This window comes from Cervus canadensis, chromosome 18 (assembly GCF_019320065.1).
Source record: "Cervus canadensis isolate Bull #8, Minnesota chromosome 18, ASM1932006v1, whole genome shotgun sequence".
In the NCBI taxonomy this organism is placed as follows: Eukaryota; Metazoa; Chordata; class Mammalia; order Artiodactyla; family Cervidae; genus Cervus; species Cervus canadensis.
The window spans coordinates 57869726-57885746 of record NC_057403.1 but is presented as its reverse complement, the minus strand read 5'-3'; the positions used below and the strand labels follow the sequence as shown (position 1 = coordinate 57885746).

The 16021-nt window shown below is 43.3% G+C and overlaps 1 long non-coding RNA gene across 1 annotated transcript in view; it reads right to left on the bottom strand.

The window, feature by feature from the left end:
* Positions 1-2188: 2188 nt before the first annotated feature.
* The window catches only part of LOC122421520, a 144351-nt gene continuing 130518 nt past the window's right edge, over positions 2189-16021 (bottom strand). The window contains exon 4 of the long non-coding RNA XR_006263510.1: positions 2189-6167. This is a non-coding gene — a long non-coding RNA (uncharacterized LOC122421520). The remainder of the gene's footprint in view (positions 6168-16021) is intronic.

Sequence of the window (16021 nt, the reverse complement as noted above, 5' to 3'; positions counted from 1 at the left end):
GCCAACGGGAATTTGCTGTATGTCTCAGGAAACTCAAACAGGGGCTCTGTATCAACGTAGAGGGATGGGAGCGGGTGGGAGATGGGAGGGAGGTTCAAAAGGGAGGGGACATATGTATACCTGTGGCTGATTCATGTTGAGATTTGACAGAAAACAACAAAATTCTGTAAAGCAATTATCCTTCAGTAAGAAAATAAACTGAAAAAAAGAAGACTCAAAAAAAAAAGCTAATATGTGACAAATAAATCCACATGAGATGTGTTAAATGCTATAATTGGAAGCAGATTCATAAATTAAATGCTTTATACATCCGTACAAATATGAGATATGCTTAAATATTAGGTAAGTGAAAAAATGTTTAACTTTAAATGTTCAAATATATGTATATTATATTTCAATGTGTGTCATATATGTATGTATATATCAGTTCAGTTCACTCAGTCATGTCCAACTCTTTGCGATCCCATGGACTGCAGCACGCCAGGCTTTCCTGTCCATCACCAACTCCCAGAATCCACCCAAACTCATGTCCATCGAGTCAGTGCTGCCATCCAACCATCTCAACCCTTCTCCTGCCCTCAATCTTTCCCGGCATCAGGGTCTTTTCCAATAAGTCAGTCCTTCGCATCAGGTGGCCAAAGTATTGGAGTTTCAGATTCAGCATCAGTCCTTCCAATGAATATTCAGGACTGATCTCCTTTAGGATGGACTGGTTGGATCTCCATGCAGTCCAAGAGACTCTAACTTTTAACTTTAAATGTTTAAATATATGTATATTTCAATGTGTGTCATATATGTGTGTATATATAGACACATATATTTGGTTACTGCTTTTCATTTAAATTGGAAAATAAGAGGGAAAATATAAGTAATGTTTCCTTAGTAAAGTAAGAATCAGAAAAAGCAGAAAACTAATCAAAATGTTTACAAGTTGACACTTTAGTGTGGCAGGGCAAAAAATAAAATAACCTCTGAGAAGTCAAGTGATGAGGAAAAAAGGAGGAAACACAAAAGCACAATGTATGTACAAGAAGCAGGGCAGAGCCTTTAAAGAATGCTATATGACATTCAACTAATTAGTTTGAAAAATCATAGTGAAATGCTAAAACAGTTTCCAAGAGGCTATCAAAATTGATCCATTTGTCTAGATCAATAACTATTTATTTGAATAGAACTCTTTTTTTAAAGTTTCATACTGTCACTTAAGTAAAATGGCATTGGGTCTGTAAGATTTAATAGGCAAGTAATTTCAAAGATTAACTGATTTTCACAACATGTAATGTTATCCAGAATGTTTAAAAGTTAGGCAATTCCTAGTCTGCTTTGAATCAGGAATGATTCTGTAACTGAGTTGAAATACTTCAAACCACAAACTGCAGTTCTCTTTTATATGGGAATATAAATACAAAAATTCTAAATAAGAGATTATTAAACTGAGCCCAGTAATGTATTTCAATAATAGCACACACTAAGAACTCGATACCATCATAAAAGTACCATTTAATAATAGAGAATCTGTTAATAGATTGACCCTCTTCAATCTGCCAATGAAGATATTTTTTTATCTCAGAGAAAGTCAAAAAGATATTTAATAAAATTAAGCATCAAATGCTTCTAGCATTTTATCTAAATACTTTCTAAATGCCTTAAACAACATCTATCTGTAATGGGTTGAATAGTGCCCTCCAAAAAAGTTCCTGTCCACCAAGAACATCAGAATGTGACCATATTTGGAGAAAGGGTATTTGCATGTGTGACTAAGGTAAGGATGGAGATGAAATCATACTGGATTAAGGCAGGCTATAAATCCAATGAGGGTGTCCTTAGAGAAGAATGCGATGTGAAGACGGAGGCAGGAACCGTAGTGATGCATCTACAGGACAAGGAACCCCAAGGAGTCCTTGCAACCAGCAGAAACCGGAGAAAGGCACGGGGCAGTTTCACTCTCAGAGTCCCCAGGAGGAATCAACCCTGCCAACACTCTGGCCTCCGGAACTGTGACGGAATCGATTTCTATTGTTTGAAGCCACCCAAGATGCGGTATTTTCTTAGGACAGCCCTAGGCACTGTGTGCTTAGCCGCTCAGTCCTGTCCGACTCTTTGCGACCCCGTGGACTATAGCCTGCCAGGCTCCTCCATCCATGGGGATTCTCCAGGCAAGAATACTGGAGTGGGTTGTCATTTCCTCCTCCAGGGCATCTTCCTAACCCAGGGATGGAACCCAGGTCTCCCACATTGCAGGCAGATTCTTTACCATCTGAGCTACCAGGGAAGCCCAAGACAGTCCTAGGAAATAAATACACCATCTTAACCCGAAACCAACATCACCCCTTATAGCAAGAGCATCCCCGCTAACTTCAGCAACAAGACAGTACTTCCCAAGGAATCATAATAGTTGACGTGTGGCCTGCTGAAGAGGAGGCTCCTCTCTTGCACACACCGACCTCTGAATCTATTTAACTGGCAATGTGCAGTGCCTGAGCTGATGCTTTGCAAACCAGGACAGAGGAAGAAAATCACCAGTGAGGTGTCTGACAACTGTCCCTGCATTCATTCCTATGACCATTCCTTCTGCAGGTTACAGACATCTGCTTGAATTCTTGAATCCTGCTTTGCCCACTTCTTAGGTCATTCCACACAAGGCACTTAGCTTTCCTGAGCTGTCCTTCTCTAATCTATAAGATAGAGATCATATACATATACATTTTGCTACAGCAAAGATGCAGCTAAAATAAGAATGGATCAAAAAGACACTTAGCTCAAAACCTGGCACATAGTAGGTACTCAATAATTGTTGGTTTCGTTCCTTTCTGAAATATTGACATATCAAGGGTGAGCCTTAGAGATGAGAATTATATTTGGTCAATTATGTTATTCATAGTCTCCCAATTGTGGTAAAACTATAGATTTAAAAATCTCCTCATAGATCAATTTCTCTAAGTCGATTGAATTACAGACAGGTAATTCACATACTGAAGCAAGAGGGAAGAAAGAATTTTGTTGGTGAGGGTGTATTTTTTTTTTAATTAGCCTATGAATCACTGAAATGCAATGTTTCATCATCACTTTCTATTTATAAAGATAGTGGTGGCCAAATGGTCTAAGCCTATACACACCAATGGGAGAAACAGACCTTTATGTACCAAGAGCAGTTGATTTCACAGGTTGTTTACTGCACAGTTTTTAATTTAACATTTTCCCAGAGGCCTTTAGAATTATTGTATGCATTTTGAAAAGTCCAATAAATATTTGTCATTTTATATAGAGCCATCATTTTTTGTTTGTTTGTGGGTTCCCCTCCCCTCTCAAACACAAATCAAGTGAAATATTTAAGGTCTGAGCCAAGCACCCAGGAGCTTATTCAAAATGAGTCCAAATGAATTTGCTGGCAAATGCTGGGAGTATGGAAATGAGGTTAAACTTAAGAATCCCCGAGTGGGCTGGAGAAGGAATGCTATGCAGGATGCCCTCTGGGGCAAGCTAGACTAGAAACCTGAGTAGCCGAGAATTAGCCCAGAGCGGTGTGCCTGGCAAGGAGGGGCCGGGGAGAGGTGCCTGGAAGGTCAAGGGGCAGGAGGCAGGGAGATCCAGTGTCTGGAAACCAAGAGGGAGGGGCCACTGCCCTCCCCCAGCCCACCTCCAGCACACACACCCCGAGTCAGTCATCTGACGGCCAAAGGACAGCCAGTTAAAACCACCCTCCTAGCACGATCCTGCACTATGCGCTATGCTCGCCGACTAAGTCTAACATGTTTATTTGGAGTTCCCAAGTCACCCAGTTGCATCGGTCCTTTTTTTTTTTTTTTTTTTAACATCACTCAAATCAGTCTTGTCACTTACTTGCAAATCCCTGCGCATTGAGAGCCTACTGATGCTCGGTGGGGCCAGGACGAAAGGTGAGCTGAAACGTGCACAGTCTCTGCCTTGCTGACCTCGGTGTTTAACCGGGAGGTCTGCTCCTCTGTCCCGCTTCTCACAGACTTGACCCAGAGCATACGTCTGCCTCCTATGAACCACCCCAATCTCCCCGCCTTCAGTCTGCTGTCTTCTCCCTCACCCTCCACATTCAGGAGATAACAATTCCGTCATATTACTCAACTGAGAAATACATGCTGGCTCTCTATTGCCTACAGAAAGTGAAAGTTGCTCAGTTGTGTCCGACTCTTTGCGAGTCCATGGACTATACAGTCCATGGAATTCTCCAGGCCAGAATACTGGAGTGGGTAATCTATCCCTTCTCCAGCAGATCTTGCTGATCCAGGAATAGAACCGAGGTCTCCTGCATTGCAGGCAGATTCTTTACTAACTGAGTTATCAGGGAAGCTCAATTGTCTACAGAACAAAGTCCCAACTCCTTAGTAAAATGTAGAAGAGTCTGGCCTGAATTTCCATTTCTTCCCTCTAGCCTCATCTTCAGGCTCTACTCCTACTTGAATTTTATGTTTCAGCAACTCCAAGAGATTGTTACTTTCCCAAGATACTACGTTGGATCACACTCCCAGCCTTGGTGCTTCCACTCAGCCTTCTAAATTAGGCTGGACTGTGATATCTTCCCAAATTTCTACCTGTATTATGCGCCCCCCCCCGGTCTAGTTGGTCTTACATATTGGACACTCTACAAATGGTGTTCTGGATTGTCCCCGTCAAAATGCAATCTGCATATCACAAAGTGCATGCTTCAGTTCAGGTGAGTATTTATTGAAACCTAAACTGAGGCACTCTGCTCGACTTGGGGGCTACAGATTGAATAAGACATGACCCTATACCCCGTGGTTCTCACCATCTATTTCAAGGGACATAAGTAAGAAAACAAGGGCAGTGATGGGTGATTTATTAAATAACACAATATTATAATATATGATAAAATTAAAATTATGTATTTCATATGGATGAGTAGTTGCTTTTGACTAAGAGAAGGCTTCCTAGAATAGCCGATTCCTGAATTAGGCATCAAGAGATTATGGTAGACAGAATAATGGTCCCCAAAGATACTCACCTCCTAACACCTAGAACCTGTGAATATGTTTACCCTGCTTTGCAGATGTGATTAAGGATACTAAGATGGGAAGAGTATGTGAGATTATCCAGATGGGCCCAACATGATCAAACGAGTCCTTCCTTAAAAGAGGGAGGAAGGTCAGAGGCAGAGAGATCTGAAGATGCTATGCTGCCAGCTTTGAAGATGGAAGAAAGGGCCATGAGCCAAGAAATGCAGGTGGCTTCCAGCAACTGGAAAAAGACAAGGAAGTAGATTCTCCACTGGAGCCTCCATAAGGAATGCAGCCCAGTGATACTTCGATTTTAGCCCAGAGACCCATATTGGGCTCCTGACTTCCAGAAGTGTAAGAGAATACATTTGTGTCTTTTTAAGCCACTAATTTTGTGACAATTGCTTAGAGAAACAACAGGAAACTCACAAACAGATATACAGGCGTTTAGTGGGAATTCTCTAGAGAAACAATATGTGCAGAGCAAGGGTCCTAGACCATTTCTCAATGTGAGAAAAGCTCGGCAGAGTCATCAGAGAGCTGGTAAGCCAAAGTTACCATCAGAGGTGGGCGTCCCACGTGGCACTAGTGGAAAAGAACCCCCCTGCTCATGCAGGAGATGTAAGCAATGCAGGTTCAATCCCTGGTTCGGGAGGATCCCCTGGAATAGGAAATGGCAACCCAACCTCAGTATTCTTGCCTGGGAAGTCCCATGGACAGAGGAGCCACTGGAGCTCTGGAATGTTGGCAGTGATGGTGGTAAAAGTGAAGACAGGGATGGCCGTTCTTTACCTGCACAGGAGGAGTTCAATAGAAGTGTCCCTGGTCCAGCCTTTTTGGATAAAGGCCACCTGGACCCAAGAGGAGGCACCAGAGAGCTCTTTGGTGTCAGAGCAGGTCACGAGGGAAAAAGAATCAACTTCCCAGGCAATGGTGGTGAATGGTAAAGGTGACCCTCAGAAGAGTCGGCGGCTTAGTTCCATCAGCAGGTGCGAGTTCAGCCACTGACCCCGTCTTGCAAACGCTCCTCTCTCTCGTGACTGCAGACTCAGACAGGTGACCTCTAGAGGTGAGGCTCTCAGGAGACTTCAGGTTCTTCCTATCTTGGGTGAGGCCAGAAATACCCCAGGCAGAGAGACGTCCAGGCAGGATGTCCTCAGAGCTGGCTGTGAGTGGCCACTGGGAAGGGAAGGCAGAGGCAAGTGAGACCAATAGGGCAGAAGTAGGGTGAAGTCCAGGAAAGTTCAAGCATTTAATTTTGTCCTGATTTTGTCTGAGGCTAAGGGGTCAAGCCATTTCTTATTTTATCCAAGTCAGCCCAGCAGCCTCTAGAGAGAAGACAATGGCACTGCTGCAGTATTTCCAAAGCCCTAGACTAAATGTCTTAGCGCTGCCCTGAGGCACCTAAAACGCCCCTGGGAGTTAGAACCTCACCCGGCTTAAAATAAGAGCGTTACCCAGGGCTCAACAATGAGCAGGTGGAGTGGGGGACTTCAGTACCGTGTGGGGCCTATGTCAGCTGGCCCAACCCTTTCCAGCTGTTTTGTGGGAAAACTGCGTTTGCTTTGTGATGAAAGTTCCCTTGGGACCCGGGACTCACTCCAAGAGCCATTTTGACATAGAAGTTTCCTCTCACAAGGCCGCCTCAAGCTTGGGTTCACATCACACTCATCTCTAGGCCCTGATCAGAGGTTCGTAGGTGTTCTCACGGTTGTTTCGTTGCTAAGTTGTGTCCAACACTTTTGTAACCCCATGGACTGGAGCCCACCAGACTCCTCTGTCCATGGGATTTCCCAGGCAAAAATACTGGAGTGGGGTGCCATTTCCTTCTGCAGGGCATCTTCCCGACCCAGGAATCGAACTCAGATCTTCTGTGCATCTCCTGCATTGCAGAGAGATTCTTTTACTGCTGAGCTACTGGGGAAGTCCTTCTCGTGTAGTCACAGTCAAAACCTCTCTGGAAGCGCTTTCTCATACTTCCTGAATGAGGGCCGCGCCTAGAAAGACCCCTCAACCTCTCAGAGGGCTTTCCATCTGGGACAAGGGTCCGGTTGAAACTTCTGCAGAAGGGACACCTGTGTGAGGATCTGAAGGATAAGAGGGTACTAACTAGGCAAAGAAGGGGCCTGTTTTCCAGCAAAGATGAAATTTAAGAAGCCAGGGGGAAGGCTGGAGCCAGACAGTACAGGTTTACCAGAGCCAGTAGGTAACTCCTCCCCACTCCACATTCAGTAACATCACATGTGAAGCCTAAAATGGGGGGAGTATTTACACCACAGAAACTGGCAGATGCTACAGATCAAGGCTTCTTAAAGTTTCATTTGAGGATAAGGACCTTATCTTTCTGGCACTCTTTTTATAAACATTATTTATTTATTTGGCTGTACTGGGTCTTGGTTGCAGCACACGGAGTCTTCAGTCTTTGTGGTGGCATGTGGGCCCTTCAGCTGCAGCGTGTGGGATCCAGTTCCCTGACCAGGGGTTGGACTCAGCCCTCTGCCTTCGGAGCATAGAGTCTTAGCCACTGAACCACCAGGGAAGTCCGGGATTCTTGTTGCTAGCAGCTTACCTGGCAGATTACAGAAGCTCACTAATTGTGAATTTGGGGGGAAGTGAGCTGAATGAAGTTACAGAATTCAGTCATCTGCTTTCCCAACCTACGGCTTAACCTATAAAATGGTTGAGAATCAGCTGGAAGGAAGAGAGAAAAAACCAGGATGAGAACCCAAACTTCTCCTGATTGGTTCTCAGAGAGGCAAGTTCCCATCAGCTTTGAGCAGCAGCTCTTCCACTCATTGAGAATAAGGGCAGTCAAATACCTGAATCTCAATTTCCTCACACCTCTGACAATTAGTCTCAGTTACAACTTCTGGTAGAAAGCATTGGTGTGGTGTGTACTGGGTTTTTCTCATCCCAGTGCCATCTAGGGACTCTCAAGGACTCAGTAATTCACAGGGTTGTCAACTTGCTTTGGGTGGGGGGGAACTGGTGTCCAGCTTTTTCTACAAAAGTGATAATATGTGTAGACATATATGTTATGAATATGAGCTTAATTTTAAGAGTGGGAGTTCCAGAGATGGTCATATTTAGATTCAGATCTTGATTCTATCAGTATTTTTAGTTACAGGGACAACTTATTTATCTTCTCCTTATCTACAATTATTCTGATACCTCCTAAAATTGTGATGAAGCTTTATTGAGATAATGCAAGTATAATCCTTGGCATATAGCCTACTGCATAATAAGTTTCCCATAAACAGTAGTCAAAGGTTTTAAGAAACAAAAATGTGAGACGTGCAGGAGATCCAGAGATGACTTAGACAAACGTCCCTCACTGGAGAGCTACCACTTAAGGGAAACCAGGCACCAGTGGGCCTTCTGGATGCTTGCAATTTATTACTTGCAGTGCTGAAACAGCCCAACTAGCTCCATATAATTATTTTCCTAATGATGAACTTGAGGGCAAGAGAGGTTATGGAGCATAAGGCCACAGTTCATATAAGGCCACCAGAATTTTAACCTGGTTTTCCTGTTTTCAAAACCTATGATATTCTCTATATTATGCTACCTTGATAGGTAAGAAAGTCCCAAGGGAAAGCCTCTTTCAAAATTTTTAATTTGTCCAAGATAAAATAATAATAATATCCAAGCTACAATTCAAGTCTTTGAAACCTACCCTGGTGTAGTTTGCATCAACCCAGCACCCCACACAAGTAGATTTAGATCAGCTCTATTCAGGACATTAGTAGGTCAAAATAAACTACATGTGTGGGTCAATGCTGGAATTCAAACGCTCCTGTTCACAGGTGCAAACAGAGGACATTAAATGCCTTTTGTTACCCAAATGTATGAACAATAACTCTGTTTTTTTCCACACTAATCCCACACTTCTAAACTCCCCAGCACTACTTCTAGCCCTGTTACCCACTGGATGTGTGCCTCAGTTTCCACATTTAGAAAGAAGAACCATAATCCTTCACAATGCCACTGTGAGACAAAGCCATCTGAATTCACTAGGTGTAATTCTGTGTACAAAATGGGTGCCCGTCCACATTCAGTTTCCTTCCTTTCCCCAGAAACACAACTTTGGGCTTCCCTGGTGGCTCAGAAGGTAAGAATCTGCCTGCAATGCAGAAGACCAGGTTTGATCCCTGAGTCGAGAAGATCCCCTGGAGAAGGGAATGGCTACCCACTCCAGTATTCTTGCCTGGAAAATCCCACGAACAGAGGAGCCTGGTGGGCTACAGTCCTTAGGGTCACACAAAAGAGTCTCTGACACAACGGAGCGACTAACACGTTGTCATCTAGCTGCATCCTAAGCTCAGCACTGGGGAGGACACAGTATTCTATAGGGTACGCCCTGAACCATGAGTAACCCCAGCCCTTGTTTATGCCGAGAGATTCCACTATCAGGACTCTCCCTCAATAATGGGTGGTGGTGACGGGAATCAAAGTGCAGTCTTGGGACATTCAGCAAACATTAACCACTCCACTGGTGATTACTTCACAACGGGCTCTACTGTCTGCCAACCAGTTATCACACGGGACCATGAGTGAGGACAGGGTAGTCACAGGTGAAGGCTGAGCACCACACTCAGGTACTTTCGGAAATGAGTCAAGTGGGAGAGGCAGAAGGACCAGGTCAGACATCCCCGTTCTGTGATGAGTCTGTGGTCCACATCACTGCTTTTGAAGAAATGTATCTGGAGCGCGAGGACCACATTTCAGTCCAGCTCTGCTGGCAACCGGCTGTAGGCCCTGGCGTGAGTCACCACGCAGACCACATTTATGAACAAGGAGGGTGACACGGTTGGAAAGACTTGAACTTGGATTCCTGGAGCTGCACTCCCCAGCCGCGTGGGCTTGACCTCACTGGCTGGCTTCACAATCCGCTGCTGCTAAGAATGTTATAGCCCACAGTACAGCTCTACATACTTGAATGTTTGAGATTGTGTCTTGACTGGTAGGCTTGCCAAGAACACTCCTTCGGTCTGATCCTCTGTATTAGTTTCCCATTGCTGCTACAACAAATTACCACAAACTTAACACAACACAAGCTTAGTAGCTTAAAACCCAATATTCTTGAGGTCTGAAGTCCAAAGTAGGTCTGTCTTACTGGACTAAAACTGCAGTGTCAGCAGGACTGGGTTCCTCCCAGAGGCTCTAAGGGAGAATCCTTTTTCTCATCTTTTACAGCTTCTATGGTGGTTCAGTCACTATGTCATGCCCGACTCTTGCGACCCCATGGACTGTAGCCTGCCAGGCTCCTCTGTCCATGGGATTCTCCAGGCAAGAACACTGGAGTGGGTTGCCATTCCCTTCTCCAGCAGCTTCTATAGACTGCATGCCTTCCTACCTCTTGCTCCATCTTCAAAATTCATCACTCCGGCCTTTGCTTTGTCCTCATATCTCTGTCTCTGGCATTTGTATTAATTATCCTGGAAGCTTTTGATGATATTGGGCCTATCCACATAATCTAAAGTAATCTCCCTATCTTGAGAGCCTTACTTTAATCATATCTGCAAAGTCCCTTCTGCCATGTAAGGTAACACATTCACAGATCCTGAAATTATGATGTGGACATCTTTTTTCTTGGGGGGGGTGGGTGGGCGGTCAGTGGGGGGAGGCTTATTCTCCCTACTACATCATCTTTTTAAAATGTATTTATTTTTTCCCTCACTGATTTAATTTGGCTGCACCAGGTCTTAGCTGCAGAAGGTCCTCAATCTTCACTGTGGCGTGCAAACTCTTAGTTGCAGTATGTGGGAATCTGGTTCCCTGACCAGGAGGTGAACCCAGGCCCCCTGCATTCGGAGTGCAGTCTTAGATACTGGACCGCCAGGGAAGTCCCCTGCCTACCACATCACCTTACAAGCAAAGTTAAATGACAGTCATCTAGGAGAAAGAGTTAAATAATCTCCATTTGCAAACTACTTTGATAATAACAAGTAAATGGAAGGGAAGAAAGGTTGGGAATCAAAGGAAATTACAGTTTAGCTGGACTGGAGTACACTGAAGCAATGTGAGCTCAGTTAGCATCTGTGAGGTGAGGGTTATAGCGCTGCTACCCATCACATAGATTTATTTAATGAGATATTATTCATAAAGTATTTCTACAGTGTGGAGATACTAGGAATCCTAACCCAGATACCCTACCTTCTTCACACTTACTATGCCATTTACATAAGAATTAAAGAGCTGGTCGGTGAGTGGTCAAGGCTCAGAGACATGGTGACTTTCTGACAAAGTCCGTCTCCAGTTACCTCTCAGAGCAGACCTTGCATGCCTCTCCTGTCAGACTTCATGGTATTCTTTTAGATATTAAAAGTAGTAAGCAATGTGAAGGCAATTTAGAGTTCACAAGGCATTTTCTCCCTTCAACTTCATCACACTCTCTACCCAGGGTGTTAATTCCCTCTACCCAGAGGAGGAGACGAAATGTCAGAGTCAGTTCAGTTCAGTTCAGTCGCTCAGTCGTTCTGACTCTTTGTGACCCCGTGGACCGCAGCACGCCAGGCCTCCCTGTCCATCACCAACTCCCGGAGCTTACTCAGACTCACGTCAGAGTGGTTAAGCCCGAAGTCGCAGCGGTGAGAAGTGGAAAGCCAGGCTCTACTCCCACTTTTCCAACTCTGGCATCACGCCTTTCTGCCATGCCCTGCTATCTACTTCCTTGAGTTTTGTCACAATCATGTACTATGGCTGCGAAAGCAAGGCTAAAAGAATCCAACAAAAATTAACAGGCCACTCGTGAGATGACTGATCATCATTTTTATTGCTGATATTTTATTCTGAGTATGTTCCTTGGGCTCAAAATACTGGAATTGGAGTAATCTGGGCTTGAATCCTGGTTCTGACACTTAGAAGTCAGTGATATTCTGCAAATCATCTAACCTCTGAGTCTCAGCACCAGCTCCTCCTCCAGGAAAGCCATGCATTACTGTCATTTGGGCACAAATGTAAAAGTGAATGCAGTTGTTGCGTGACAGATTAGTGGGGTCAGACTATACTTATGGAGATGTTCCAAGGAAGGTTTGATTGGATTAATCCTTCTAGAACCCTTGCAATTAAGTGGAAACTACCATAGAGGCTAACAGATAGGTGAGCCGGCCTGCCTTCCATCAGTCTTGCCCATCTTTTCTAGAGACAATTGTTTGGGGAGATAAATGTTTAGGTTTCAAGAAATCAAGTTCAATTTCTCTGTGGCCTTCTCACTTCAGGTGAATATGAAAAGAGTTACAATTTGGAAGGTACATCATAAATCCAGTGACAGCTATTCTGGAACTGATTGGAGACACTTTCAAACCTAATTAAAGTGGTTTCCCTTCTTGAATTTGCTCCAGGTATGCATTTATTGCCTGGGCTGGAAACTAATTTGTAGCAAGATTTGAGATCCAGGCCCTTATACTGGGAGGTTTGTTATATGTGATTAAGCTAAACTATTTAGTTTAATACCAGAGAAGTAATTTAAAATAAAAGAAACTGCATTCCATATTCAAGAAGTAAAATACCCTTCTAAGTATAAACAGAATTAAATTGCATGAAAGTATATTTTCTGAAACCAAATGTCTATTTCAGGTGCTCTGTGAATATGGACTTAAGAAACATTTATCTTAAGAGTCACTTCTTCAACTACAAGGCCAATTCCCTCATACCTAAACTCACTGCTTTTCTTCCCCATTGCCTTTTTCCTTTTCTTCTTCATTCTACTCTCATGCTGACCTCCTTCTATTGCAATGTCATTATAAGAAATGAATAAGATGTTTAAAATGACTTAGCACAGTGCTCGACACATAGAAGGCACCTATCAAATCAGAGCCTACCTCAACGTCATCACCACCACCATCACCATGAATACCGTCATTTGTCTAGAGACCCTTCCTTCTGGAGAGTGAGGGAGGGTAGGAGATTACAAAAGGAAACCAGGGGGTCACTAACTGAGGGGTCTAATCCTTCCCTAACAATAACTTTCATTGAGTTCCCCTTACCACTCTGTTTTGTGGATCTGGCAAACTCTCCATGACAAAGGCAGAACTGAGGCAGAGATTCATTAACACGCTTGTTTATGATCAAATATCTACTAAGCTCTTATTCAGCTTGTACATCTCAGCTCAATCATTGCCTCCTAAGGGAAACCTTCCCTGAGCCCCTGGATAAAGTCAAACCTCCCTGGTATATAGTCACGTAACATCATGTACAACCACCCCACTGTAATTTCCCTCATAATTGCATTTTTACTTTTATTTGCATTTTCATTTGGTCTGTTGGTCTCTGCCAAAATATCATAAGCTCCTTATGTGATTTTCTAACTTTTATTCCCTAGGCTCTACCACACACGGGTACGCAGTAACTAGTTGGGTTTTTTAATACTAACATTTATTTATTTGGCTGCACCAGGTCTTAGTTGCAGCACGTGGAATCTTCGATCTTCTTTGCCACATGCAAGATCCTTTCCTTGAAGCATGCAAACTCTTAGATGTGACTTGTCGGGCTTAGTTCCCTGACCAGGAGCAGAACCTGGGCCCCCTGCACAGGAAGCATGGAGTCTTAGCCACTGGACCACCAGGAAATTCCCTAATTGTTCAATAAATGAATGAATCAATCAATCAATCAATAAGACCAACAATAATAAGTCTTGGTGAGGATATAAAAAAACTAGAACCCTCATAAATTGTTGGTGGAATTATAAAATGGCATAGCTACTATGAAAAACAATCTGGCAGTCCTTTGAAATTCTAAACATATAGTCACCGTAAGACTGACCAGTTCCACTCCTAGACATACATCCAAGAGAACAGAGAACTGAGGCTCACACAGAAACCTTTACATGAATGCACACAGTATCATTAAAGCCACAAACTGGCAAACAACCAAATGTCTATCAACCCATGAATGAATAAATATCACCAAGGAATATTATTTGACAACAAAAACAAATGAGGAACTGACATATGCTACGCCACGATCTATCTTGAAAACTTTATACTAAGTGAAATAAGCCAGTCCCAAAAAAGCCATATATCATGAATCCACTGGTTCAAAATTATCCAAAACAGGAAAAAACCCATAGAGGGAGACTATATAACATTCCAAGAGAAATGGATTTCCATCTAAGCCTTTCTGCATTTTCCATTTAGTCGTTGCCCTTATTCATATAGCAACCTTGACTCAGGAGACGGGAGAACCAGCGGGTGAATGGCAGGATTTACGTGCTACAACCTGACACCAAATCCAAAATGCTACTGTCACCCCGAAGTCTGCCTTCCCAGCAAACCAAACACTTGTGAAAGTGGGAACTGGGTGTCAGAGGAAATGGGGCAGGGATATTTCATTTGCAGTGATAATTCCAGATCATTCCAAACCCAGTGGCTGAGATGCATTTTCAAGAGGAACAGATGGGTGCCTGTGAGCATGGGAGCTTCAGACATTCAGGAGAAGATGTTTTAGCCAAATCTCCTCGGGGAGTCCATCTGGTCCAGGCCAAGACAGCTTACTCCATGAGGAGGCTTAATGAGGCCTGAAAATGCCTGCAGCTCTGAGGAGGTGGGCTTGTGGAAGGGGCAGCGTTCTCATGGGAAGCTAGCCTATTCGGGTCTTGATGGTGACTTTCAGGTCACCTCTGAGAAAGGAGAAAAAAGATGCCGCTCTGAGGAGGCAACACCATGAATACAACCCATCCTTTGCAAGCGCCCTTTGTAGAAGGAGGACTGAGGAGCCATCCACACGTGGCCCAGCCCAGCTCCTGCTGCACGGGAAGGTTGATAGTTACAGGTTCCATGAGTTCAGAGTGAAAGACAGACGCATCCAAGGGCAGCTCTCAGGGGGCATTCAGTTCCCACCAGCTGTTTGATATTATTTTTCACAGCATGGCTTTCCATGCTGCAAGTCATTAAGTCTCCCAAACTCCCAAATTCCTTAGCCCTGCGAAACTTCAGCTGATAATGTAATGTGATCACTCTCTGAAACGCAAGGCTCTCCAGGGTGGTGCACATTACTGGTTAAAAACAAGAGTCACACGTTGTTCCGAGCACAGAGGAGATCAGAGGCGACATGGGTGAAGGTCTAGGGTGGCAGGTCTCAACTTCCGATCTTGAGGACCCATTGACACACTTACCATCTACTGAGGTTCCCAAACAGTTTTCGTTTATGTGAGTTATATCTATCAGTATTTACACTTCACAAATTCAAACTCACGAAATTTTAATATTTATCTACTTATTTACAATAATAATAGTAAATCCATTACATGCCAACATAAGGAACACAGCTTTGTTTAGTAATAGTATAGTTTTCAATTTAAGAAAACAATTCAGTGACAAGAGTGACATTGTTTAACAAAACATTTTTTGCAAATCCCTTTAATGTCTGGCTTAGAAGATAGCTAGGTTCTCACGCAGACTTCTGCATTCAATCTGTTATAATTTAATTTTTGGTTAAAGAATATGAACCAAAGCCAGACTCACATAGACATGTAACTAAAATAGAGAAGAATGTTATAATAGTTTTTTCCAAGTAACTGTGGGTAGTCTTGTTTGATACTACACCAAAACTCAACAAGAGATATTTCTTAAAGGTTAGTTGCATGGTAGAATCTGAAACCTTATCATTAATTTATTTTGTACTCTGCCCAGTTAAAATCCAGGGTTCCATCTCATACTTTGAATGGTTCTTGAACCCATTCATAATAATTCATTTGGAAAATATAGATTCTCTGAGTTATGCAGATTTTAAAATATTTTCATATTTTGCTTGTACCACATTTTTTAAAAATTCACATTTACTGGCACTCATGATAAAAGAATCAACCTGCCATTGCAGGAGACAAAAGAGATTCAGGTTCGATCTCTGGCTCTGGAAGATCCCCTGGAGAAGGAAATGGAAACCCACTCTAGTATTCTTTCCTGGAAAATTCCACGGACAGAGGAACCTGGTGGGGTCACACAGAGTCGGACATGACTGAACATACACATAAGATTAATACCATCAATCTCATCACAGAAGTATTTAAGTATTGGGATGCTGTCAAGCTTGCA